Genomic DNA, 26,565 nt, shown 5'->3' on the forward strand with positions numbered 1-26,565 from the left:
ACTCGCCTCAGACACACTCCAGCCTGCCTGCAGCACGGCTCCGTGTCAGGGCAGAGCTCTTCCACGCTCCGTTTCCGACCTGTTCCGTGACCTTGGGCACGTCACACCCCGCTGGGTGCTGCTGCTCCCCTCTCCATCCCCATCTCAGCTCCCCAGGAAGGGGTGTTCCTCCTCACTGATCCATCTCCGTGCTCCAGTCCTGGCCTGGAAGGAGCTGCCCCATCTCTGGGGGAACCCGCAGCCGCCCGCGGGCTGCAACGAGCACCCAGGAGCCTCTCGAACTGCTCCTCGGAGCCCGGCAGCGCGGCACGCCAGGCAAGAACCGGAGGGTGAAGGTCTGGAGCTGCACGGCACCTCGCATCACAGGGCAATTTATTAAAAACAAAAAAAAAAAGAATAACTGTGCCTCTTATTATTATAACCGACCACAAACAAATCAGTGCAAAGCCTGGGGAGAATTACAAATGCTTTTCCCCCTGTTTTATGATGTAAAAAAGATCTTTTTTTTTTTTTTGCAAGAGACACTACACAGAAAGCATGCGAGAGCAGAGCAGAGGAATTAAAGCCCGGTGACAGATCTGGAGGACAGAGCTGAGCTGCGAGAGCATCTTTTCCACCTATCCAGCCAGGCAACCCCCTAAAAACCCCACTGGACTCGCGTGGCCCAGCCCTCCTCTCGCCCCCATCGCCACCCACACGCTCTGAGCTCCTCAGGCAGGAGGCCCCTGGCAGAGAAGGAGATGAACGAGGAGGTTTGGAAACCTCAGGCATGGGGACCCGCAGCTCCCCTCCTGCAGCCTCTCCACCCTCAGCCTCTCCTCGCTGCCCCGGAGCTGGCCGCAGGCCCCAAATCCCAAACCTGGCCACCAGGAGCCCCAATACCCAGGAGCCCCGGCCACCCCGTGCAGCCTCCAGCCCCGTGGCGAACGCCCCCCAGCCGGAGGTCAAGGAGAGGTTGGTGAAGGGGAGAGAGGCTGAAAGTACCTAAAAGGCTGCCTGCGCCTTTAAAAGAATTTTCATTTATAGGCTCTTCTCCTCTTCCACCATTTCAGTGATCTATATGCAAATATGCTAATGAATGCAAATTAAGACACCACTTTTAGTCCCAATTTAATAGAAAGCATTAAAATACCTTTTTTTTTTTTTTCCAAAAAACTCCATATGCATGAAGGAAGGGCTTTTTTAAATTTATTTTATTTATTTTTTAATTTTTTTTTTTTAACTTTTTTGTTAAAGTCACATCCAGCAGCAAACACGCCATCAAAGTGCTGGAGACAAGGAGGGGAAATCTGAGTGACATTTCCAGGTGCCAATTACTAAGATCTTGTTCCTCTTCGGGGAGGACTGTGAATTAATTTCTGCTGTTTTTATTTTTTTTTAAGGCGCTATTAAAGCTGATGGAAGGGCCCTGGTCGCGCTCCCCATCTCCCCCACACCTCCAGCAGGATAACCCCGGCGTGGAGCGAAGCCCGTCACGTCCAGAAGGATTTTGTCACAGGCTGGTGGCACTTTTCTGAGTGGTGGTGGGGATAAAGCACCGGGGAGTGATGTGGGCATCACCACGAGGACATGGAGGGGACAAATCCTGCCGGGGCCTGGGGGAGCTGCACTGAAAGTTTGGGGCTCCGGCACCGTGGGGCCTCCGAGCCTCCCTGCAGCATCTCCGGTCTCTGCCTTTGGCTTTCCAGCCTTGGCAAAAATGCTCAGCTTAGTTAAATGAACACAAACCTCCCCAAATCAACAGATGCAACGTTACGTTATGTTGGTAACGCTGTCAAAGTCTAACAGAATACAAACTGTGAGTCACCCTCTGTAGAATAGACTGAACACAAAGCTTCCCACTCAAACAGAACCGTGTTTTTACCAAAACTTGTTGGGATGAGCAGCCTCCATGGAGCAGCGGTCCAACTTTGCACGAATCCACCCAGAAAAAAGCAAGCCTGGCTTTCTTGGAGCACTTCACTTGGATGCTTGCTAAGTGAAAACTTGCCGCACGCGCCAACGTTTTGCTTTCGGCTGCCATTTAATGTCAGTTCGAGGCTCAGAACGGCACAGAATCTGAGCTCCTGCCTTTGTTTAACCCAACAGGATGTAAAACACGAGGGCCACCAGCCCCGGGGTTTCTCCCTGCCAATTCCTCCTGCACAAGGCACCGGGACAGGCACGTGGAGACCAAAGGAGCCCCAGGACAGCGGTTCAGCTAACCCAGGATATCCACGGCTGGGGCAGGGATGTGAATCCCATCCCGTACCCTTCAGCTCCTTGCTGGATGCCCTTGCAGCCGCCCGCAGCGCAGCATTTCCAAGTGAGAGCTGTGTTAACGGCGGTCGATAACCAGGACCAGCAACTGGCTGCGTGACACACTTCTTCCTGGCTGAGAACGGGGGAAAAAATCAAACCGACCGGGCACTGCCCTGCCAACGGGGCTGCCAGATCCCAAAGGTGTCCCCTTCAGCAGCATGACCTGGTGGCAGCCCCACCACGACAGCCGTCCTCATCTGTCCTGGGCAGCAAGGAGCCACCGGGGACCTGCCACCTCCAGGCGCTGCGCCGACAGATCTCCTCGCACCAGGCTGGCCACGGGGCACCGGTACCGGTGCGTCCCCAGCCCTGTGCCCCCCTGAGGCACACCAGGGGCTCGGGATGCCCTCGGTGACGGGGTCCCGGGGTGTGCAGGAGCCCCTCGGGGCCGTGGGGCGGGTGGCTTTGTGCCGGTGCCAGCAGTCGCCCTGCCTGCCCGCGGCGCGCTGCGGGTCTCGGCTCTCCGCAAAGCGCGCTGCGAGCAACATGAAAAGCCCCGAGCGCGTACGCAGGCTCCTCGGACGTGACGGGGCAGATCTCCGAGTGTTTATGGCAGAGAGCAGATATTTAGATATTTACGGGGAGTTATGTTTTGTTGGTGCCAAACCCTTGGTTTTATTGTCAGAAAAAAAACAAACCCCAGCACCGAAACTTGTCTTCAAATGGAAATGCGCAGAGAAGAGAATGATTTCCCCATCAAACCAGTTTTATTAGATATAAATATCTCATTATTTGTACCAAGTGCTGGGTTACCAAAGATTTTACATGCAACTTTTTTATCATGTGTAGGAGTCTTTATACAAAAAGACCTGTGTATCTACATATATTTAAATGACCCTGATTTGAATTCCATCCGAAATACTTCTGCTTTTTCCTAGATCTATAAAAGATTCAAAAAAATAAAAATAAAGGGAAAGAAAAAGGAAGGAGGAACTATCTGCCTGCTCGCATGATTTCTCCTGCCCTCCAAAGCCCACCAGTGACGGTATCGACGAGGCGCTCCCAACTCTGCATTTTGCAGCAGGTTTCCCTCCTCGCCTCCTTTCCTGCCCTCCGTGAGCGCACACTCACAAAAACTCCTTCCAAGCACGCTCCAGACTCACCAAAACCCATCCCTCCAAACACCAGAATTAATCAAATTAGTAAACATCACAAACGCTGCCCACGAGAGCGGTAGGTAACACGTGGGGTGTGTATCCCGGAGCGCACACAAACCCCTCAGGAGTCGAGCCCAAACTCCTACAGCGGCCCCACACAAGAGAAAACTTCCCCACGTCTCCATCCACACGCTCTGCAGGCATGTGCCCACACAACAAACACCCAGACAGCCCGAAAACACACACACACAGCTCGATAAACACACACAGCTCACCCGCACACACATTACCTGCCCAAACCACAAAAAACAGAGCCTAAATATAAACTCCTCCCCAACAATACACAAACATCCCCCAAAAACACACCACGCGCACCGACGCCTGCCAAGTATCATCGCAAATGCACACAGCAAAGACGTTCTGCAAAACACACAACCCGTCGGAGGCAGCCTGCCACCTCCAGCTCCAGGGGGGTGTCTGAAGGTCCGGCCCCTGCGTCGGGCTGGGGGAGATGCCAGACGGACGGACGGACAGAGGGGAAGGAGGGTGTGTGCTGGGGGAGGTAGGGAGCAGGATGGAAGTTGCCTTGTGGGGAGGGAGATGGATCAGGCTGTCATCTGGAGACCTGTCTTCATCCAGAATGAATGTGCTGAAGGTCTCTGCTTTCACTCGGAATGGTTTGGAAGAGGCAGCGGGCGCTGCGCTGGGTGCCGGGCGCAGGGCGGGTGGCGGGGCTGGCACCGGGGGGCCACACGGGGAACCCGAGTGCTCCGTGGGGGATGGAAGGATGGGAGGGAGAAAGGAAGGATGGGAAGAAAGAAGGGAGGGAAGAAGGGAGGAAGGAAAGGAAAGGAAAGGAAAGGAAAGGAAAGGAAAGGAAAGGAAAGGAAAGGAAAGGAAAGGAAAGGAAAGGAAAGGAAAGGAAAGGAAAGGAAAGGAAAGGAAAGGAAAGGAAAGGAAAGGAAAGGAAAGGAAAGGAAAGGAAAGGAAAGGAAAGGAAAGGAAAGGAAAGGAAAGGAAAGGAAAGGAAAGGAAAGGAAGAAGTGTGCTCTTTTAGGCTGCTGACAGTTTTGCCCCATAGCATCACTCAGAGCGCCCACCCTACGGGGAGCGAGGTGCAAGGTGTCTCACCCTGCTGGCACCCCATACACAGCCCGGCCCTACAGCTGGGACAGACGGACGGACACGGGATGCCCCATGCTGATGGCACTGGCCCTGCACAGCAGCAGCAGGGAGCTGCAGAAGATCCCAGTGAAGAAGGCCCCGTCCTGCAGAGCTGTGGCACGGTGGGGACCAGAGCGGCCAGGAGACGTGCGAGGCAGAGGAGGGAGCAGGCAGAGAGGAAGATGCCGAGGGCACAGCCCCACATGCTCAGGAGGGGCCCGTTCTGCCCCCAGGCAGCCCCGTGGGGCCGGCAGTGCCATGGGTGGCGTGGGGAACGGGTCCTGGGGTGGGCAGGGGGGGTGGCATCCACACGGGCATCGGCACGAGCACCCCCGGCTCGCAGCGTGGCCACCCGCCCTCCCCAGGGCCGGGGCAGCCACCAGCTCCTGCTGCCCCCTGCTCCTCCCGCGGGGATCCATCCGGCCTCACCTCGACTCCCAGCCCCGGGGGGGATGCTGGGGCTGGGGCGGGGGAGGAGGAACTGAGAGCAAACAACAGCAACAGGAACAGAGTTGAGCCATTTCAATTATTCATATGCCAGATGGATTCTTTTCCTGCCTTTTTTTTTTCTATAAAAATAATAAAAAATAAAAAAATAAAAAAGGAGAGGGGGGAGAGAACACTGATGTTTGGGGAGTGAAGGGAGGAAAACATATTTTCCCCAAAACAAAGTGCAGAAAAGAGAGGGGAAAGCCCCAGCACACACATCTCTGTGCCGGGAGACCACAGGGAGCGCATGAGTTTCCACTCACCAGGGAACTCGCAAATGCCTGATCTTTTATTTCACATGCACAGAGCAGAAGAGAAGGAGAAAGTGCAGAAAAAAAAGGAGAGAGAGAAAGGGAAAGAGGGATGGTGGCAGAGAGAGAAAGGGACACGGAACGGGAGAGAAAGGGAGAGCGAGAGACAGCAGAGAGAGAGGGAGGGGGCAGGCAGGAGAGGGCTTTGACCTTCTGTGAAGGATATAAAAAATCCAGCAGCCTCAGGGGACACCCAACTATCTAGCATATTGCTGTTAAAATGTCTGCAAAATTTAATACACTTGGCATGCCATCTAATCAGTCCTTGGAAACCACGGTTGTTCTCCCTCCTGCACTCCAACTGTCTCAGACCTCCAGCGCTTGGGGACGGGGCTGGGCACCTCCTGCAGATGGCAAAGTTTGGTGTAGCGCACGCAGGGCGGGCTGGGGGGGCTGCGTTTTGTGGTGGTGTTTTTTTTTTTTTTTTTTAAGCAGCAACCAGCAAAAAAAACATTTTAAAAAAGTTTTGTACAGATTCCTGCACGCTGCCGGCCGTGCCTCGTGCGGACCACGTGGAGGACCTGATGGACGGAAGGACGGACGGCTGGACGGACAAAACCAGGGGCTGAGGGCAGCGGGCACGGTGGTGCCTGTGTGTGTGTACCCCTGCTGCAGGTGTGCACAGCCGCCCCGCACCGTGCTGGTGTGGGCACACTCCCTGCAGGGAGCAGGGCTGGGGGCGAGGGGGTGCAAAGCAGCCCCAGGACGGGGCGGTGCTGCGCTGCCCACGCGCCTTGTGGAGAGGGGCAGCCGCCCACGCTGCGGGGCAGCAAAGGGAACAGCTCGCAGGGAAATAACAACAAAAAGCCCCAGCCCTCGGAATAAGAAACGCACCCGATGCTGGTTACCGGCTGCATGTCCTAGGGGGGCTCGGGGGGTCGCAGGGCTCCCAAGGGCACAAAGGCACAAAGCCTGTGAGCACCCTGAGACCCCTGGGCACGGCAAGGATCCTCCTGAAGGCTGGGTTCCTCCTACCCCATGGGATGGTCCTGGGAAAACTGCTGCACAGAGGGAAGCCACCTCAGGGCAAATGGGGCTCGCTGCCCACAGGGGATGGGGCAAAAAGGCTCCTTGGTCTCCAAAAAGGCTCCTTGGTCTCCAAAAAGGCTTGGGGACGTGAAGGAAGAGAAGCAAGCACAAAGGCAGCGGGTGGGACTGAGATCTATCCATGGAGGATGAGAAAGCAGCACCGGGCCACTGAAGGGACAGGAAAGGGATTGGATTCACAAGGCTGCGGAGAACAGACCTGGAAGTTTAATCCAAGACGTGGGCCCCAGCTCCTACCCAGCTCTGTCAAAACTTTGCTCAGTAAAAAAAAAGTTAATTGCTAAGGAACCAAATAAAAGAAACCCCACAGGCTGAAAACTGCTCAGAGTCTTTAATTAGCCAAAAAAACAAAGTGGTTACAGGAAAATGAGAGTGTAAGAGGGGATCCCGAGGGAGTACTTATGATACTCCCCCTTCTCTCCTTCTTACCAAACAGCCCGGGGTAAGGCCGCAGTAGCAGCCTCTTTGATAGCAGATTTGGGGACGGCGTTTGGGATCGGTTTCTTTTTGCTGTCAGGAAGAGATCCCTGCCAGGGAAATGAGGATCGGAGCCAGGCACCCCGGGGGCTCTCAGCCCAAGCCCGCGTCGGGCAGAGACATGGGCACCGTGGTGGCTGGCCCCTTCTGGGCCGAGGAAAAGAGATCACCCCCAGGGCCTAACCCTCAAAAAAAGGAAAAGAAAGCTACAGGTTAGAAGCTTGGTCGTTAATCCGCTGAAGGGTCACGCAGACAAAGCCACTGATTTGCCCATTTCTGCTAAATTCCGCCCGCGGATTCAGAGCCCTTCCTAATCCCCGCGCAGGCTGGCAACTGTTTGAGCAGAGCCACGTCCCCAGCTCCCACCATCTCCCAGCTGTTTCTGCTGCTGCTCTAAGAAGAAAGAACTATGAAGATGAGGAGGAGCAGTGCCAGAGTGGTTTAGCCCCCCTGCTGCCCCCACACACCGCTCACACCTTGCCCCTTAATTCCTGCACCCGGACGGGGTTTGGAGTCTCACCCGCGTGGCTCTCCTCGCTCTGCGAAGGGCTCACAGCCATGGGGTGAGCTGAGCACTGAGCTGAGAGCTCGCCTGGCTGTACGATGACCCCAGGACTCACCGCGTGCCCTCGTGGGACCAGAGGAGGAGGACACACAAATGGGAACCAGGGGCAGAGCCACCAGCACTGCGGTGTGAGCCATGAGCCACACCGGGTACGTGACCTGCCCTGGGAGCTGGGTATGGAGCCCAGGCTCATCCGAGCTCGGCGCCTTCCCAGGATAAAGGTTTCCCATGTGAGAACCCCAAAAGACCCTCGTGAAGAGCGTGAAGCAGCAAACACCACCTTCTGGAGGAAGCATCCAGCCCATCCTCGTTTCCAGGCTGATTCCACCCTGCTCCAGCCTACCCCTTCCCCTGGGGCCTATCTAGCTGGGAAATCACAGACAATCAGGGAGGCTGTTCCAGCCAATTTCCTTCAGGGAACCTGCAACTTCCTCCTGGGACTGTCCTGCTGGCTCCTCGCTGCCTCGCAGGGGAAGGCGAGGGCTGCAGCCTCCCCGCAGAGCTGGCTCCCCCTTGTCTCCTCTGGGCGAGGGTCACAAATCTGACCGGCGGGGTTTGGAGCGAGGTGGTGGAGCGGAGGAGGGCTTGAGGAATGAGGCCGGTAACGGTAGGAGACGTGGGCAAACACAGGCGTTACGCGGCGAGAGGGAAAGAGAGGGAGGTACTCCAGCAGGCTGTAAATTCATATTTCTAATTACTTCCTCGTGTTTTTCAGAACTCCTCAGTCAAGTTTGATTAAAATTCCTTTCAAGGGAAGACGCGCCGCGGAGCCGCGGTGGAGCAGGCAGCTCGTGGGGCTGGGAAACTGCTAGGGAAGGGCGCTGAGCGCGACGCTTTGGGAGCTGGGTGCTGAGCAGCCCCACGCCCCTGCAGCACGACCCTGGGGGGGCTGCCCCGGGCACCCCCCGGCACAGCCAGGACTGAAGGCAGGGATCAGGGCACAGCCCTCAGCCACGAGCCGTCCCCCCAGCAGCACCACGGGCTTCCCACGAAGCACGTGCCTGAGCAGACAGGGAAGTCATGCTGCTGCTTCCCACCCAAGTCTCCACCACCAGTCTTCCCCCATCAGACACACGACTCAAGACCTCGAGTCCTGGTTTGGTTATTCACAGGAGAGAAAGAGCCCGAGGTCTGGCTGGCACCGGTGGTTTTTGTGAAAGGGATCCTTCAGCAAGCATGGAAAGGAGCAGAACGGAGAAGGATGAAGGGAGAAGCCCGGTTTTATCCCCTTTTATCACCCTTACCAAGGCAGTGGTGCTCAGCAGCTCCTGCTGGGCAGGGAAGGTCGGCGTGGTGATCCCAGGGGACAGCAAAAGCGCCTGCAGTAGCCCCAGGCTGCCGGTCTGCACCCAGCCCACCCCCCTTTGTAGCTCAGTTGCTCTCCTTGTAGGAGCACTTGCAATGCACAGGTCGTGGAGATGAACCCAGGCTGCTCTGCAATCCTCTGCTCCCTCCCCAGCACAGCCCCTAACAGAGGGACCAAGGACTGGAGGAGGAGGCAGGAAAATCGCAGCTGAAACCTCAAATCCTGACCTCAGGACCACCGCTGTGCTTACAGCTAGGAACGTAGGTGCAGAAAACGAAGCCCAACGCTACAAGCCAGGTGACATTCAGACGTGGCCAGGCTAGGACAGAGGTCTCGCCTTCCATGTAAAGCCCTCGCACGACGCAAACTGAAAGGTGAGCCAGCCCTCGGCAGGGAGAGCACGCGGTCACCGCGTTACACCTGCAGGCCCAGCCAGCACGGTGCACGGCCACAGCACTACGGGTGAGCCTGACCACCTGGAGAGCTGCCCTGGTATTTGGGAGCTGTATATGTGTGCTGCTGACCCCACAGAGCAGGGGACCCACGTGTCCAGGTGCAAGGGAGGCAGTGAATTGTGCTGCACAGCCGCAGCGAGCACGGCAAAGCCCTGCGCCACGTCCTCCCCGCTGGGAAAGTGCAGGCACCGCGTCTGGCGAGGGGAACCTCTCCTCCGAGAAACCCAGAAGTGGTGTGAGAGGGGCCTCCGACTCCAAAGTCATCCAAGTTTCTGATGCAATTAATTTACTGCTGAAAGAAGGAGCAGGAAGAGCAATAAAAGAGCCTTTGTACTTAGGGTGGGGCAGGAGCATGGGAAGTCATTTCAGAGCCTAATGAGTTGGGGGCAAACAAAAACAAAAAAATAAAAATAAACTGATTGACAAGCTTACATGAAAAGCCACATTTTTAACATTCTTAATCCCTAGGATAAACACACGGGAAACAGTAAGGACGGGGCTGGCTGTCCTCAGAGGTCACAGCGACAGCCTGCGCCTGCTGCAGCCGAGGGAGGCTGGGCCACGGGCACTGCCCACGGCAGGGAGAGGGCTGCGATCGTGGGGGAACGGGGCTCAGGACAGCAGGATCAATGACAGACACCTGCTGGGACCCCTAAAGCATCCCCCCCTCCCCTAAAGCCCTCTTCAATTTTCTCCAGGAGGGCAGGAGTTAAGCAGCTGGTTTTAGTGGCAGGAGACGCGTTTGGGAAGGGCTTGAATTTGCGCGTGGTGCAGCCGATTGCCCGTTTATTAATAAGCTATTTATCATTGGTGTTGCTTTTAATACCATTTTGGCTTAATGTCGTTAATGAAATATAAATACCCGCGCTAATGATGTTGGTCAGGAGGCAGCGTGGGCCACTGGCAGCGTTGCAGGAGGGAGGCCAAACCGCGGCTGTGTGCAGGAGAGCCTGCGACGGCGCGACTGCCAGCACAGCCTCCGGAGGAGCCTCCCCGCACAGCTCAGCCCCAGCAGCGAGGCTGAGGATGCGAAGCACCAGCAGGAGGGCAGGGAGAGGTTTGCTGATGGCTGTGGAGCGCTCCAGCAGCCCAGGTGGCTCAGCAGCACAGCACAGCTCCGTGGGGGCCAGCACCCCCGGGCTCACCGAGCTCCCAGCCCGCCTGCGCCGGGGACCCTGTGAGATAGCTCTGGAGATGGAGATATGTAAAAGAAGAAGTCAGATGAGTTTGGTTTGCTTAATGCAGTCGCCCCACCGGCAGAGCGATGTGCTGGGTGCTGTGCTCCCCCAGGGCAGCTCCCACAGGAGCTCAGGACCCCGTCAGCAGAGGCGTTCCCCCAGCGCCCACCGCGGAGCTGCTGGCGGGGCCGGGCTGGCTTCGAGCCTCGGGGTGCTGCGAGCTGGGGAGCAGCAGGAGGAGCTCGCCCGGCTCCCAGGGCTGCTCCGCATCCACAGCCTCGCTGCTGGCCACAGGCAGGGGCCCTGCGCCCCTGGGGTTGCCGCAGGAGAAGCGGGGAGGGAGGAGAGAAAGGAGTGTCCCCCCCGGAGCAATGCCGAGAGCTGCGCCTTTGGCGAGGGGTTGGAGGCTCGCTAGAGGGCTGCAGGGAGACCTCGCCCAGGTCTCTCTCCATTAGCTTGTGGCTGTGTCTGGCACCGAGCTGGGGCAGGGATTACAGATCTGCCTAAGAAGGCTTTTGGAAACCCCACTGTGCACCACCCTGTGCATTAGAGCAGCCCCCGGAGAGAGCGGAGGCCTGGGCACGTGCTCAGGAGCAACCTCAGCCCGGGAGAGGCTTCATGGCACTGGAGGAGACCAGTATGGAAAAGCAAGAGGCAGAAGGGCTCACTGCAAGAGGCAGGGGAAAATGACACCCATGGCCACCACCCCACCCAGCAGACACGTGGCTCCTGGAGCGAGGAGCAGCAGCACCAACGCACACCCTCAGTGCGTCCCGGGCCCGTGCCAGCCTCCGGAACAAAACCAAAGTCCTGCCTCGGGAGGAAACTCCAAACCTGGCCACTGCCTGAAGAGCCACTGAAGAAGGAAGTTTGGAGAAGCCAACGTGTTGCTTTCTGTCTTGAGAGCTCTCCTAACAGCAGCTCGTGCTGCTCCGAGCACACCCCTGCGCTAACCGCGTGGAGCAGGCAGGGAACCAGGAGGTGAAGGACGCAGGGCTGTGAGCAGGACCACAGCAACGTGGTCATGAGCGAGGCTGGAAGCCACCCAGGTGGGTTTGTGCACGGGAGCACCAAGATTCCCACACCTGCCTACCCCTCCAGGCCAGGGGCACCGCAGCTGCCAGAGCCCTGTCCCCTGGGATCCCGAGCAGTGAGCCTTGTGCTCCCCGTGGTGTCACCACCTCCGCCACCAAAGCCGAACCACCAGCTGTGGGCACCACCCTGCAGCTCTCCACTTCTCCCCCACTCGGTCCCACCAGCACCATCGTGCCTTTGCCTTGCAGTCCCCTCTTTCTCTGTCCTGAGAAGCCACGAGGGGTCCACCCCAGGGACCCTCCTGGCACCCCCTGCCCGAGGAGCGCCACCAGCCCACGCTGCTCCTTTAAGGCCTTATCTGTAATTTGGCGCTCCCCCTCTCCCCTCCTCAACTAACTGATTTATTAGTTTATATCCCATAAATCGCAACCCCTCGCCTCCCCCTTCGCCCTCCCAGCTGCCATAAATCCCCTTCAGGGCCTCGCCACCCTCCCGCACGTGGTGCAGCCCCCTGCCCCCCAAAGTCACCTCCAAGTCCCCGGGGAGCGTGGGGCTCATTTGCTGGGGGTTTGGTCTAGCTCGTCTCAGCAGCTAATCCCTTGGGTGGCTCCTGTCAGATTATTAATTAGCTAAAGCGGATCGGCCCTGGAACAACATGCGGTTGGACTTCAGATAAAACAGGACGGCACAGGCTTGGCATGGAGTTGTTTAAAGAGACACTGTCCCTTTTCCCCCCCTCCCCTCCTGCCTTCTCCTGGGATGGGAGGAAGATGAGGAAGAGGAGAGGGGCTGGCTCCAGCGCTGCTCGCACCCAGCAGGTTTGCCCTGGGCATGGGGACGTGGTGCTCCGACGGAGGGAGCAGAGGCCCTGGCAGATGCCATCCCCTCACCCTGTGCTGCTGAAACTTCTCCAGGTGTTGGAAGAGCTTCAGGAGCCTGCTCAGAGGCACCCGGCCGGACACAAACCTCCTGCTGCGCCCTCCTCCTCCGCTCATCGCTCCCCGCGGAAAACTCGGTGTTTGTAATTACCCCAAGAACCGAGGCCAGGATATTGTAAGGGACCAAAGTCATCCCCAATTTGCAAACATGTTTTAAACCAGAGGAAGCCATCCTTGGATGCATGTTTTCAAGCCCCCAGGCAGGACAGGAGGAGGATGGGGGTCCCTGAGCTTTCCACCTGCGAGGCTGAGCGGGGGGCAGCTCACCTCCTCGCTCCCTTCCCACTTTGGATTGTTTTGACTCAAACCGGTGAAGCTGAAATATCGAGTCACAACGGCACTAAACTTCATTACAAGCTCTTAACACAGATTACTTAATAAAAAACAGGCTGCTTTAATTGCTTTTCCCCCATTAGCATTTCTGGAGGAGAAAACTGATTAATTTGAAGAGGCACATTGCCCCCACTGCGCGCGCTGGCCTGTGAGCCAGACCTCCTGCCCACACCAGCCTCGCCCTGAAGAGCATCCCGGAGAGCCCAAAGCCACAGGACTCCAAAAAACCGAGGGACTGAGGGCCTGGGTGGACAGATGGGAGCGATGGAGTGAAGCAAACGAGGGAAAGAAAAATCTCCTCTCCTTTCTGTGAACCCATAAAAAGCAGCACTGGGGAACGAGGGAGCAGAGGACGGGGTAAGGGGAGGACAGGTAGCACGGCCGGGCTCAAAGAACAAGCCTGGGTGCCCGATGTGGTGGGGTCCTGGGGTGCTCCCTGCCCTCTCTGCAGCTGGGACGGGTGGGAGGCAGCTCTGCCAGGGCCACGGCATGGATGTGCAGCCCAGGCACTCAGCACCCCTGCAGTGCTCGGTGTTTTCCTTAAAGCCCGGGATCTCACCAGCTATGTGAGGTTTTTGTTTTGTACCATGGTATAGGTACAGTGCCTCCCCCTGCCCTCCCACCGACAGGGCACAGCCACCTGAAACGTGATCTTTGCACATCCTAAACACAGAAAGCTCGGCGTTCGGGAGCCTTATAATTGGGGGGAGGAAGGGAGCAGCTTTTGACTTCTGGAAGGACAAGGCTAGCGATAGTGTTTGCTCATTTTACTTTCAAACTCACCTTAGTTTGTCCTCTCCTCTTTTCTCCTGTACATCCTATTAACGCCCAGCTAAGCCAAACTCAGCAAGAATCCCAAGACAGACACCGAGGCAGATCGCAAACTGCCCCGGCAAAAACCAGGATACCTCTGCTGGCTGAAACTGCAGCTCTGCTGCTTTACATCAGCAGATGGCTTACCTGTGGCTCTTAATGGTTAATATATAACTGCAGCAACAACAACAAAAAGCCCCGGCATTAATACATAATTTGTCAGAGGCAATATGCTAAAACAGCCTTTCCATATGCAGCTCCAGCAGGAGATAAGCCTCACCTGCAGCACCGCCCCGTGGGCTGAGCGCCCGCGCTGGAACGAGCCCCAGTGGAAGACGTCAGCGAGCCGATCACGTTCACGGTACAATATTTGTTCATTTCTCACATTTTTTTTTTCCCCGTTTTATCAACAGATTTCCAAGAACCACATTTTGAACATGTATTTCCCTTGAACACTCAGGTGCCCACTCACTGATTGCTCCAAGTGCTTTCCAGCCCCGTTCTCCTTGAGGAACCCCGCTGGGTCAGCGCCCCGCTGGCTCTTGCTGGACAGCTGGGGGACAGGAGGTCCCCCACACAGCCAGACACGTTCCTAAATGTTCAGTGGAGCCCTACAGCCTGGCAGAGCACCCATCATCTTTTCTATGAGCTGGCTGTTTCACCGGGGTGCCTGCATCCCACCCGGGAGACCTGGGGGATCTGGTGAGGGTAGGAAGAAACATGTCAGATGGTTCAAGGAATGAGGAGATCTGGCTTCTCCTCCCAGCTCTGCTTCTGAGTCATTATTAGCATAAAATCAGGTTTGTTACATCACCAAAGCTTGAGTAAATAAACCAAGACTCATCGCCGTGTTTTTATTTTGCAATACCTCAGTGGGCTCCTCTACAAACAAACACTGCCAGTGCTCCTCGCAACTGCAGATGGATGGGGAAGGAAAAAGCACCTAAACCAGCCTAAAACCTTTAGGAAGAGCAGCAGGGTGAGATCACCACCTTTTTGAAGATACTCCCTTCCACGGGACAGCAGTTTAAAAGAAGGCAGCCCTCTCTTGGCAGCCTAGAAGCCACCTCGCGCCCGCAGGTATGGCTGAGCCGATGGGTGAGAACAATTGAGAAACATCCCGATCCTCTTCTGAGGAACCAGGGCTGAAATCCTGACTGTTTGCGTCAAAACTTGTGCCAGGATTTAATCTCCAGAAAGCTCAAGTGTGAAGGCAGAAGCCTTGAGAAAGAGACAGCCACCTCCACCAGCAGCAGCAGTGGCTGCAGGAGCCCGAAGAACCAATGGTGGCGGCGAAGGCGAGGTCTGAGCGCACCAGGGCCCGGCCCCATCTCCCTGGCACCAAACATCCTTTTTCCACCCGAGTTTTGGAGCAGGCTGCTCTGCTGTGTGACAGGCAGCTGCCAGCCCTCGCTTAAGCACCGGGCTTCTTTAGGGCTAAGCCTCTGCACGTACCCACACACGTGAGCCTCAGGGCTCCTCCAGCAGCGGGGCCGAATCCTGCCCGGCTGAGCCCCTCACTGCAGGAGGGACTCTCTGCACTGCTACCCCTCGTGTGGACGGCTCTGGGTGCAAAATCAGGCCCTGCCCTGAGCTTTTTCACCCTGTGTAGATGCCTCTGCTGGTCCCAGCCCTCCATTTAGAGCCTGCAGCAGCCTCCCCATGAAGCCATGCTAAGGACCCTACAGGATCAGGCCCCTGTCCCGCTCCCGGAGCGGGCAGGGTGAGGACAGGACCTGCCAAGCACACGATGCTCCTTCCCCGCCTTCCACTTCCCCCGTTCAGCTTTCCACAGCCGCCAACCAAACATCTGATCGAAGGCCCGGGGGAGGGAGTCAGAACTGTCCAGTCTGGTTAGGAGTGAAGGTCATTGATCTAGCGCAGACCAGGGATGCGGAAAACAGGGGAGGGAGGAGAAAACCCTCGGAGAGAGAAGAGAGGGAAGAGAGATGCGGGGAAGGGCGGCGGAAGCGGCTGGGACACGGTTTCACACTCCGAGACCCAAGGGCTGTTGTCAACCCGTCCTTCACGCTCACGTCTTGTCACACTAGAGGTCAGGTCTCCCAAGCGTTCCTGGAGAGCTGAGCTAGCCCATATGGCAGGCAATATGTTAACAATATGGATCAGCTGCTCGTCAGGGCCTGAGCAGATGGATGTGACAACCCCGCTCTTATCCCAGGCAGGCTTTTAGCATCCTCCCTCTCCTCTGCTCCGCTGGATGCGCTCTGCACGGGCACCGCCGGGCTGAGCACAGGCACCCCAAAAATACCTGCCTGGCTCCGTGAGCGGGCAGGGCAGAGCCCCATTCACATCAACACGGGCAGGATTGGGGCCAGAGCTCTCTGCACCGAGCGTGCTGCGAGTGGAAAGCCCTCGCCACGATGCAGGTGGGTGCTGGGAGCCCCAGCAGGGTGCCCGGGCAGGCGCTGCGCTCAGATCCAGGCATGTGGCGCGGCACCGCCAGGTGCCACACGTTGCAGTCTAGACTGAGTTTTGTAACCGCCTGGGAAAGTTTTCTCTCACAGAACGAGTAATACATAAAGAGATGGATATTGTAATGGGCCAGCTAAACTCCTCCTGGCAAAGGCAGGCGAGCTGATTTCGTACGCAGGCGGGTAAATTTCCACAAGGATTTTGCAAGGCTGCTCCCTGCTCCCCAGCACAGCTCCCCCCTCCCAGCCCAACACCCAAGCCCAAGCTAACCCCCAAATTTAGGCTTACTGTAGGGTTGAAGCGTAGGGAAACGTTTTGCAAATTCAAAGAGAGATAAAGCAGGTATTTCTAATCACTTTTCCACGTACTTGTCTACATTTTTTTCCAGCCTAAAAGGCTACCCTTCATCAGCTCAAGAAGAAAAGCCCTCCAACCCCTACAGCTGTAGGACTGAGCACTGTGTGCTTATAAACAGAAAGTGAAACAGCAAGCACAGCCTAGGGATGGGCTCTGGAGAACGTGCAAGCAGCCTCTGTAGCCCAAAGTAAATTGAGCTTGTTTTGAAAGTAGAAGCCATACAGCTTGCTCCGGGGCTGAAGACTGGAGCACAGGGATTTCTGGTCCAGAGCACGAACGATCACAAAGCCACATGCCTGAAAGGCTAAACGCATCTCCCTTCACTGGAGTGATGCCTGCAGAAGCAGGGGAACCTCGGAAAACAGCTGGAGTTCAGGGAAATATTTCTGTTGTCTCTAATGAGCTTCTGTGCCCAGCCCCTGAAGGACCCAAGTGCGCACAGACAGAGCGCCCAGGAGCTACTAGGAGAAGGCAAACATCCCAAGGGATTACTGATCCACAAGAACCCAAATCTTAAGGTTCACATAAGGAATTTCTGATGCGCCAGTCTCCTTCCCAAACCTCCTGTCCCAGAGGTGCTGCCCACGCCAGACGGACGCACAGGGCTTTCAATAGCAGGAGCTATCCCAGCAGAAAGCAGCGAAAAGGTCAGCAGACCCTGAGCCCATGCAGCAACTTCCTCAGCAGTTCTTCCCCCTGGATGCGGGGCCTCTCTGGAGAGGCACATAACAGTGTATGATGGAAAACTCACCTGCTGCAGCCAACCTGGAAAATTATATCTTGTTTCATAAAGCCATCAAGGCTCCCCGTGGTCCAGCACCCCATCCCCTTGGGCAGAGCTCCGATTTGGGAAGCTCTCTCACCTCTGGAGGCCGGGGAAGGCGCATGCCACTGCTCTAAAAGGGGACACAGGCACTAGAGTGGCTTACAGAGGGATAAAAGCCAGAGTTCCCTACATTAATAGTTCAAAACCAAGCTGTCCAAATAAAGCATGCCAGACCCTGGAGGAGTTTCAGCACGAGGAAGGTGTGGAAAGGCACAGCTCACCCGTATCCCTTCCTGAGGCACGCTTTATTTACTGGCAGGTTTGCTGAAAGCACTCGCTTCTGTAGGCTCTGAACACGTGGCAAGCGCTAAGCCCTGCTGAGCCTTAGAGGATCACGGCTGTTGCTCTTTCTGGTAGGACGTTTGGAACATGAGTAAATTCCCCCATGTCGCACACGGCCGGGGAGAGCTGCCAGAGAAGCCCCAGAGCTACATCTTCGCTCCGGGACTTCTCCCCTCTAAGCCAACGCAGCTCCTCCGCCCTGCTCCTCGCAGCCCAGGTCTCAGCCATGTTTGTGACTCACCACGGCATAGCCCAGGTACCATTTATGGCACAGCAGCAAAACCAGGGGAACACAGTGATAAACAATCCCCACAGGCACTTGGGGTTGCTGATCTTCTTTGAGGCACCATCGTCCTTTAGCAGTGCCATCACAGTACGCAGGTATCCCCCTAATAAAACCTCCACCCCTGCAGATCACAGAAACGTTGAACGGTTTGGGTTGGAAGGGACCTTAAAGATCATCTAGATCAGCCCTAACATCACACACAGCCAGGATCCTCAGCCCCTTCCACCTGGAGCAGCGTGGCAGTGCCACCGGGTACCTCCCAAACCCTCAAAGCACTGGAAAGAAACGCGTTATCCCCGATGTTATCCCACAGCTGCTTTCTTCCAGGCCATGTTTTGCCCTACCTTTCTTTGTAGAGGAGCAGTTGACGGGAGCCAAGCAGTGAAGAAAGTAAAATGGCTTTTAGAAACACAGAGTCCCACCCCCACACAACCCTTTTGAGTTTCCCACCGTGACCACAGACATTCTCAAACTCCTCTTCTGCTGCGAGACGAGTCAATCAGAAACCATCCCACACAATACTTACCCGGGGGACTCCCGTGCCAGCCTGTTCTGGCACACCACTGAGCTAATTGTTAACACTGCACACCAGCTCATTTGGAAGAAGCTGGCTACGGCCGGCAGTTATTCAAACCAGCATTTTGCTGGGTCGGGGGGTGCCTCTGTCCGGGCAGAGATGGGCAGCAAGGCCAGGGGCTGCTCGTGAGCCAGCCCATGACAAACCAAGACCCCGTCATGCATCCGTGACCCAAACACTGATTTTCAGTACTTCTTCTAAACTTTATAGGCCCCAGGGATCTGAGTGGAGGCTCTGGAGAGCGAAAACCACCCCACTACTTCAAAGCTGATCACAGAATGAAGCCCGTACCTTGCATTGAGAAGTCACAGGCTTCAAGGTCCATTCCAGTGTACAAAGCCGGGAGAGGGGTCAGGGTCTTTGTTTTGGAGGCGGTCTCAGCAGAAGACGGGGCGACTTTGATGGCTTCCCTTCACTTGGTGAAGTCTCTTTGCCCTGAGGAGAGGTGCAGAAAGGAAGTGAACATTCCCTGCCGAGCAGCACAAGAGCTCAGGTGAATCACGAGCGGTGACGCCGAATGCCACAGCCTCCCACGGACCTCAGCCCCGGGTCACACACGGCCAGCAGGGCACGGCACCGCTCCCCCTGCCCCATGCGCCCCGCGTCCTGCTGCCCTTTTGCTGGCAGCTCAGGGGTCACGGCACAACCCCCAGGTGCCCGCCCGGTGGGCCGCAGGCTCCGACTTTCCCCAGGCAGCCAGAAATCCAGGTCGGGCAGCAGCAGCAGCAGCACTAAGCCACTTACTGAGCAGCTTCCCCCCGCGCCCGCCGGGCGCACATGGGGCCGCAACACCGTCCCTGCTTGATGTCACAGCCACGGGGAGCACAGAGCTCTGCCATCAGCCCCCCAAACACGGTACAAACACGACCAGCACCAAAGGAGGAGCCCTTATTTCCAGTTTAGCGAGGCACACGGTAATTAAGCCGCTTGTCAGAGGTTGCTTGGCAAACGCGAGGCAGCTTTGGGAACCAGAACTAAACCTCACACATTTTGGGCCACGAGCTGGCCCGCACCAGTCCCAATTCCCCCTTCGCGCTCTCCTCGGACACATGCTTCCACCTCTGCTACAGGTTTCACCCTTCTCCCCGTGCTCCCTGGACAGTTCAGACAATTCCCTTCCATTTCCTCCAACGCAGGAAATGGATAAATGCAGAGATTAAGAGAACAAGAACTTTTACCTTACTTACAAAATTAAACCACGTCCCAGCTCCAACATTTGACAGAAGCTCGGAAGCTTCGGACTCTTCTGGGAGGTGGGAGCTGAACACGGGAGGGTTTTGGTGGCGGTGGCGCGTGTTTTTTTTTTGTTTAAGCTTCCATCAGACAAAAATAAAAGAAGCAAAACAAAAGAGGGTTGTTGAGATCAATTTGTGATAGGTGCCGGGCCAAAGAAAATGGAGCCAAAGAAGTCAGAACCCTGCAACCAGCAACCTTTGTGTCAATTTAAGCAAATATTGTGGCGTTTCCATGGCAATCCCTGTTTTGAATATCCACTACACTCACTTTTTAAAGGGCTTTTCCTGTTTGCGTTTCAACTTCAAAACCTGTAAATATTTTCAGCCTTAACACATCCCTACCTCCCCCAGCGCCTGCACTCAGATGCTATCACGGCCCCGACACGAAGCCCTGTGCCTGCAGCACCCCAAAGCCGTGCAGGCTCAGGGCAGAAGGGGCCGGCAGCCCCGCCGTGCCCGCAGCTCCCCACGCAGCGTGCCCGGGGCCCGGCCCTTTCCCTTCCCAAACCTGAGAGCGAAACGAGCCCTGGCAGACACGCGGCACCGCCGGCATCGTGCCGAGGCGAGGAGCACTCAGCAGGTGTTTTGCAAGCCTCCCGCAGCCCTGCCAGCTCCGGCCACCTCTGACCCGCGGCACCGGGCGCTATTTCTGCCCCGGCCTCTCCCCGTGACCCCTGGGGCTCTCCCAGCCCTAGCGCTGCCCCCCGGCCTGGCCGGCGCTTCCCTGCCTTCCCCTCTAACCCGACCCGAACCCACGGCGTCAAGCACGGTGATTTACGCCTCGCTGCATCACGCGCAAGCTGGGAATGAAGAATTGTCAACCTCGTCCTCGCCTGCAGCCTGGGTGGAAGCTCTCCAGCTCGCAGGTGCCTGCTGCATCGCCCTGTCCCTGCTCCACCAACGCAGAGCCCGTGGGGAAAGCCCTGGTGCAAGGTGCCCTGCTCAGGTGCCGGCAGCGGCTGCCCTGCACCGAGAGGCCGTGGTCTGGAGGAGCACGAGGGCAGCTTCTGCTGCGTGCCCCACGCGGGTCGGGTGGTCCCAGCCCCAAGCCCCCGCCGTGCAAAGCTCCAGCCCACGCGCGCCCTCCCGGCCGCGTGGGAACGCACTGGTTAATTCGGAGTTTCCTGGCTGAGATGGATTTGTGCCAGGCCTCAAATGTTAGCTTAGTGCAATTTTTGGGAAGTCAATTTCCTTTGTTGTGTTTTTGTTTTTTTTTTTTTTGTATTTTTTTCCTTAAGCTTTTTTTTTTTTCCCCTCTCTTAATTTAAATGGAAAAAGTAGGAGCACTCAAATGAGTGTCAGGACAGGGCCATCCATCCGTGGCCTGCCGTTCCCCAGGAGCATTTCGTGGGTACCACGTGCACGGCACAGCCGTGGAGACAAACACCAAGCGACTTCAAACGCCGTTACGCTGCCATCGCTCCAACCACGTCACTGCTCCGTCCTGACCACTGCCACACCGGGCGCTTCTGATACTACCGGCAGATGATGCAGACGATACCTGCCGTCCTGGCCCCCTTCCAGCTCAGGTAATTACATCCTACAGCAGTTTCAGCTGGATATTTTATCCCTTCTTCACTTCCGGCCCTGTGCCGCTGCACCGGGAGTTGCCAAAGCACCGTCCAGATCCACCCCGGATGTGAGTGCGCGCCGGGGGCTGGAGGGAATCCTGCACAGCCCCGCACAGAGCCCGCTGCTGCAGCAAACAACCCCTACAAACACACCGGGATGTTCCTCCTCACACAGCCCAGAACGCCTTGAGAACGAGGTGAGGAGCTGGGAAAACACTGAAGCCACAATTTCTGGCTGCATCTGCCCAACGCTGCCCAATGGAGCAGGCATTGGCTACGCGGACACTTGGCTGAAGTGGAAACTCTCCTTCCATCCTAGGAGAAATTAAAACTCAGGGTAAGGCTGAAGACAGCCCCCGATCTGTGTGTCATGCATCTCCTCCTTCCTGAGCGAGCCCTGTGTTGGCTTTCCCCATGGCCACAAGAATTTGGAGCCCCATGAAGCCGCCCAGGGTGGAAGGGAACAACCAAGGGGCCACCCCTGGCAGAAGCCCCGGTGCCTGTAAGCGGGCTCCATCGAACCTCTGCCGTGCCCTCTTGGTCTCTCAGAAGGTTCTGGGCCGGATCCTCACCTGGTGCACGATCGGCGCAGTCGCGTTGGCTCCAGTGAAGTCATGCCAATTTAAACGAGTTGGGGATCCGGCCCTCCAACTTACTGGAGCTGCCAGTTCTTCCCTTGGATAATCCCGAGGGTGATTTCGCAGCAAGCAGCAGCACAGGCCCAGCCAGCCTGGCAGGATCGGCCGCGCTCTCCTACCCCCCACGAGCTGGGTGCTCTGGGGCAGCGTCCCTACGGGAGACCCTGCTGCAGCGAGGCTGGGTGGATCACCCCCTGCTGCCACCTGGCTCCCTTCTCCTTTCTTTAATGAGAGAGACACCAGAGGAGATGGCTCTAGGCTTTGGATGCAGGTTTTCTACCTGCTCTGTGTCACCTAGCATCCGGGCTCGCTGCGTTTTTGGGGAGCGGGAGCAGAGCTGCTCGCTCGTCCAAACCCAGCCAGGTCAGGGCTTCGCTTGGAGCTCCGGGAGCTGCACGTCCTCGTGCGCAAACCAAACCAAACCTCATGCTCCCACCAGCCTTCGCTCCGAGGAAGGCGAGGAGCCCACCAGAGCTGGCGAGGACAGCTACAGGTCCCCTCCTCATCCTCACTTCCCCAGCCGCCTGCCTCGCCAGCAGAGGAGCGGGCGAGCTGGGATCATGGCACGGCTTCGGCAGGCACCGGGTGCGCAAGAGCTTCCCGTGCTCTGCCCTCACAAGTCCTTCGCTATCCCCCCAGAGCAATTTTCTAGGCAACAGCGCGGTTGCATTCCCTTCCCTATCTCCTAATAAATATCATGCTAAGCAAGATGTGTATCTTCTTCCCAGACCAAGCGGCATGACCCACTTTCTGAATCAGGGCAGATGCAATTGGGCCCTGGAGTCCTGGACCCCTCCCAAAGCAGGGAGATTTTGTAACAATTACAGCAAGAAGCAGAAGGAATAGAAAAGTAATAAGTGATCAAAGAGTGCAGTGGTGGAGCTGAAGCTGTGGGGTAATTACTGCTGCTCGCCATCCCACGCTCTGGCATTTTCCTAGGACACTGAGGCAAGAGCCCCGTGTGCATCCATGACATCTCTCCTGCGCTGCCCTACATTCCTCAAAAGTAACAGGTCCAATTCCAGAGCCTGACGAATGGCCCGGCCAAGGACAACTTCTGCCTCCCGACACCCACCCCAACCTCTCCGCTCTCCTTTCCCCTTCCCCAGCACACAGCGGGAGGTTGGAGCTGGGCCCGCTGCAGGATCAGAGTGTCCTGGACGGGACTCTCATGGAGCCCACCTCCAGCTGTAGGCACAGAAATGGAAAGTCCCTGCCCAGGACTCAAGTTTTGGGCCAGGATGTCTTACAGCAGAGAGGAGGTGGCACGATCAAGGTCCCAGCAATGCCACCCTCCCTTGGGGACACCCCGTTCTCCCAAGGAGCAGCCCCGTGCCTCCCCAGCTGGGCTGGGACTGACCCAATGGGCACGGAAAGCAATTACCAGGAGGTGGAGTGAACATGGGCAGCGCTTTCATTGCTTGAACCCGCAAATAAACCTTCCCTCCCACAGCACTGCGAGCCGCCATGGCCAAAAGCACACAAAATCCCAGGCCGAGGAGCCACCAGGAGCCTCTGCCCCAAGCAGCTCCTGCACCACGCTCAGCTCCGGGGCACGCACAGCCACCAGCCCCCGTGCCCACGCCATGGTCACTCGGTGCTCTGGGTTCACCTGCACACATCCAGGGACATCGCCCGGCCCGACGAGGCAGAAGTAGCTCTTAGAGGAATTTGTGGGGCGATTCCTCTTTAGTTCGATATAAATTAAAAAAAAAAAGAAAAACCCTTTCACCCAAACTTCAGAGATAAAGGGGGAAAAAAAAAATATATCTTCATCTTAATTCAAAATCCTATTTGATGTGTCGTGGCATGAAAATGTTTTTCACTGCATTTTTTCAGTGTGATCTCATGCACCCTGCAAACGGGGTACGCCCAAAACACCAGGTATTTTATGGGACACAAACAGAGCGCAAACATACACAATTAAAAAAATGGGATTGGTAAATATTTAAATTAATCAGAGCTGGCATCTGTGCAGCCTCCCCTCCCAGAGAGGGAGATGTTTGCAGCTTTGAAAAAAAAAAAAAAAAAAAGAAGAAAAAAAAAGAAAAGCTAATAACATGACCTTTTCCTTCGTGTTTGTGAGCTCGCTGCAGCTCGGTGGGTTGGAGCCGTGCGGGCACCTCCCAGCACCACGTCCAGCGAGCGGCCGGGGCTGCCTCCCGCCGGCACCGGGGGCTCGGGGCAGCTCCGGGCACGGGGACCGAGCTCCTGGGGAGTTGCTCCGAGCTGTCTGCCCGTCTCACCCCGTAATGCATGGGTTTCGTTGCTTTTTTTGTTGTTGTTGTTGTGTTTTGTTTTATTTTTTTTCTTCTCTCCTCCTTTTCGGTTTAATTGTTGGAGGAGTTTATGAAGCTGTTTGCCAAAACACAATCGACTCCAGGGAGCCAGCTTACACAAAAAGGGTGTGCCGCCAGGGCCAGGCCGGGCAGCCATGGAAACCACCACCTCTTTGCATTCGCCCAGGTGAAGCCAACGCTCTGTGGATGGCTTCTGAAAGCCGCAGGGACCCGCGAGGAAGCCGAACGCCTCCCTGCAAGCGTGTGCTGAGCGCTCACGCCAGCCCCTGCCACCTGCCCCGAGCCCCCAGAAGCAGGGCTGAAGGCTGGCGCTCCCCTGACGCCGTCCGTGCTCCGAGCACCACGAAGCACCCAGAAAATGCATGAGGTGCCTCGCTCGTGCTCCTCCATGCTGGGGGCACCCAAGCAGAGCCACCTGTGTGCAAATAAAGGCAGCCAGCAGCAGGGTGTGGGGCTGGCGTGTGCCTCCCCGAGCCCCAGGACCCTGGGTCTGGCTGCAGGCGCGTGGCCGGGGGGGTTTTGCCTTGCACAGGTGGGTGGCCAAGAGGGACCCCAGCTGCGTCCTGCTCAGTCTTGGAAAAGGAACCTGAGTTTTTGGGAAGCACTGGCTGCCAGCAGCCACCCCAGAGCACAGAAGGGTGTTTAACGTCACCCGGCTCATTTGAGTGCCTGCTCCAGGACACCCCTGGTACCGCAGGAGGTGACATCAATTTACTGCCCACTTTGTGCTGCAGAAAGAGTGCCCAGGATTTAAAGGCACCTGGCGTTGTGGGACTGCAGGGGAGCAGAGGGTGCAGCCTGGCTCCTGCAGAGCAGCACAGGGCATCGCACGGCACACAGCACGACCTGGAAACACTGACCTGGCTCTGAGAGCACCCATAGGAACAAATTTCCAGAACCGCCCTCAAAAATCAGCGCCGAGCAGAGCCAGCGAGGAGCCCGACCTCCCCTGCTCTGCCTTCGCTCAGACGCATGACGGGGATGATTCGATCCCGGCGCTCTGAGGCCATCCCAGAGAGCCATCTGCGGACGGAGGCACCCGATACGCATCTGCCACAAAATGGCCTCAGCACGCAGCCCTGCTCCAGCCCAATTCCCTCAACACGGCGGCGGCTCAGCAGGTGCCAGCAGCGCCCGACCACGCAGCAGCGCACCGGGGAGCCTGGCACGGGCAGGGGGCAGTTAGGTGGGCACCAACCTTTCTTTTGGTTCAGGGACAGAGGGCATGTTCTGGGAGCCCATCACTGCACGTATTTACACCTGGATTTGTCTCCAGAAGCAGCGAGCTGGCCTTCTTCTATCCACAGCCCCTCCGTTTGCCAGGTGCTGCCAGCCAGACCCCACCAGTGCCATCTAAGGCTCAGCCTGGCAGCTCCCCGGCCACCTCTCAGCCAAGGCACAGCACAAGCAGGCTCTGGCCACCAAGGCCAGGCTGTCCCCAGCCACCGAGGCCGGGCTGTCCCCGCTCACAGCCCCATCAGACCCCACAGAGCCGTGGGGGGACCCCAGCAGGGCCGCGAGGCGGGCGAGTGCCGGTAAGGCTCGGTGCGTCAGCCTTTCTGGCATCGACCTCCCAAACTCATTCAAATATTTCCTTTTTTTTTTTTTTTTTTTTAATTTAATGTTCCCTATAATTCATCTGTCCCAAAAGATAATCAATAGAGGCCGTAATGAAAATTTGAGCCATATTTTATGATCCGCTGCAGGAGAAAGGGCCACATCAGCAGGACTAGCCTTGGCTCCCAGCATCGCTCCTGCGCCCGCCCGCTCGCTGGCCGGGTTCCCCACCTCGCCTGGCTGTGGTGCCTGACAGGGGCACCCCTGGGAGAAGCTCGAGCCCTCCCCTCCGACTGCGAGAGGCCAGATCTGCAGAGAAAATGTGTACGTGTGTAGGGAAAGGAGTGCACAAAGGGCCCCGACCCAGCCACCTCGGGGAACCTCACTGATATCCCTCAACTTCTCAGCTCTGAAACAAATCCTACAGCCCTACACCATGCCCTGGGAGGAACGGGATGATCACGTCGCAGGATCTGAGGAGTTTTTTCTGCCCTTCACAGGCGTCCCCTAACCCTCAGCAATGCCTCTCAAGCAGGCTGGGCTCTGCTCTCCTCTCCTCCCTACGGACCCATCCCCAGCATCACGAGGGTGGTCGCTCACGGGGTAGGAGAGGCGCCTGCTGTGCAGGGCTCCTCCGCTGAGCAAAGCCCAAAGGAGCACTTCTGGGCTCCCCAGTTCACGCCCCGTGCTGCTGTGGGGTTTTCACTCCACGTCATAAATCCCACAGCACCTCCACCTATTCCCCCGGCACACAACCGGCAGGTTTCTTCTTCCTGTGCTTGGACACGGAGGCAGGCAGTGCTGAAACGAAGGCGAAAGCCCCGTCCTGTTCCCGGAACCCCTCTGCACCGCGGATTCCCAGCAGCGGCCCCGTCCTCCCTCCGAGGGCTGCAGCATATTTCACTGCCCGAAGCTGCCGCGTCCGCAGGGAGCCGGAGGTAACAAAACCGTCTTGGATTTGGCCGAAGGAAAAAATATCAGAAGTGAAAGGCCA

At 57.0% G+C, this 26,565-nt stretch overlaps 1 protein-coding gene across 2 annotated transcripts in view; it reads right to left on the minus strand.

Annotated features, from left to right (window-relative positions):
- The window catches only part of CASZ1 (castor zinc finger 1), a 168,699-nt gene that overhangs the window by 119,280 nt on the left and 22,854 nt on the right, over positions 1 to 26,565 (minus strand). For both annotated transcript variants that reach the window (XM_082777116.1, XM_082777115.1), the window contains exon 2: positions 18,562 to 18,705. The gene's annotated coding sequence lies outside the window, so the exon portion shown is untranslated. The remainder of the gene's footprint in view (positions 1 to 18,561; positions 18,706 to 26,565) is intronic.

This window comes from Aythya marila, assembly GCF_965140915.1.
Source record: "Aythya marila genome assembly, chromosome: 21".
Lineage (NCBI taxonomy): Eukaryota > Metazoa > Chordata > Aves > Anseriformes > Anatidae > Aythya > Aythya marila.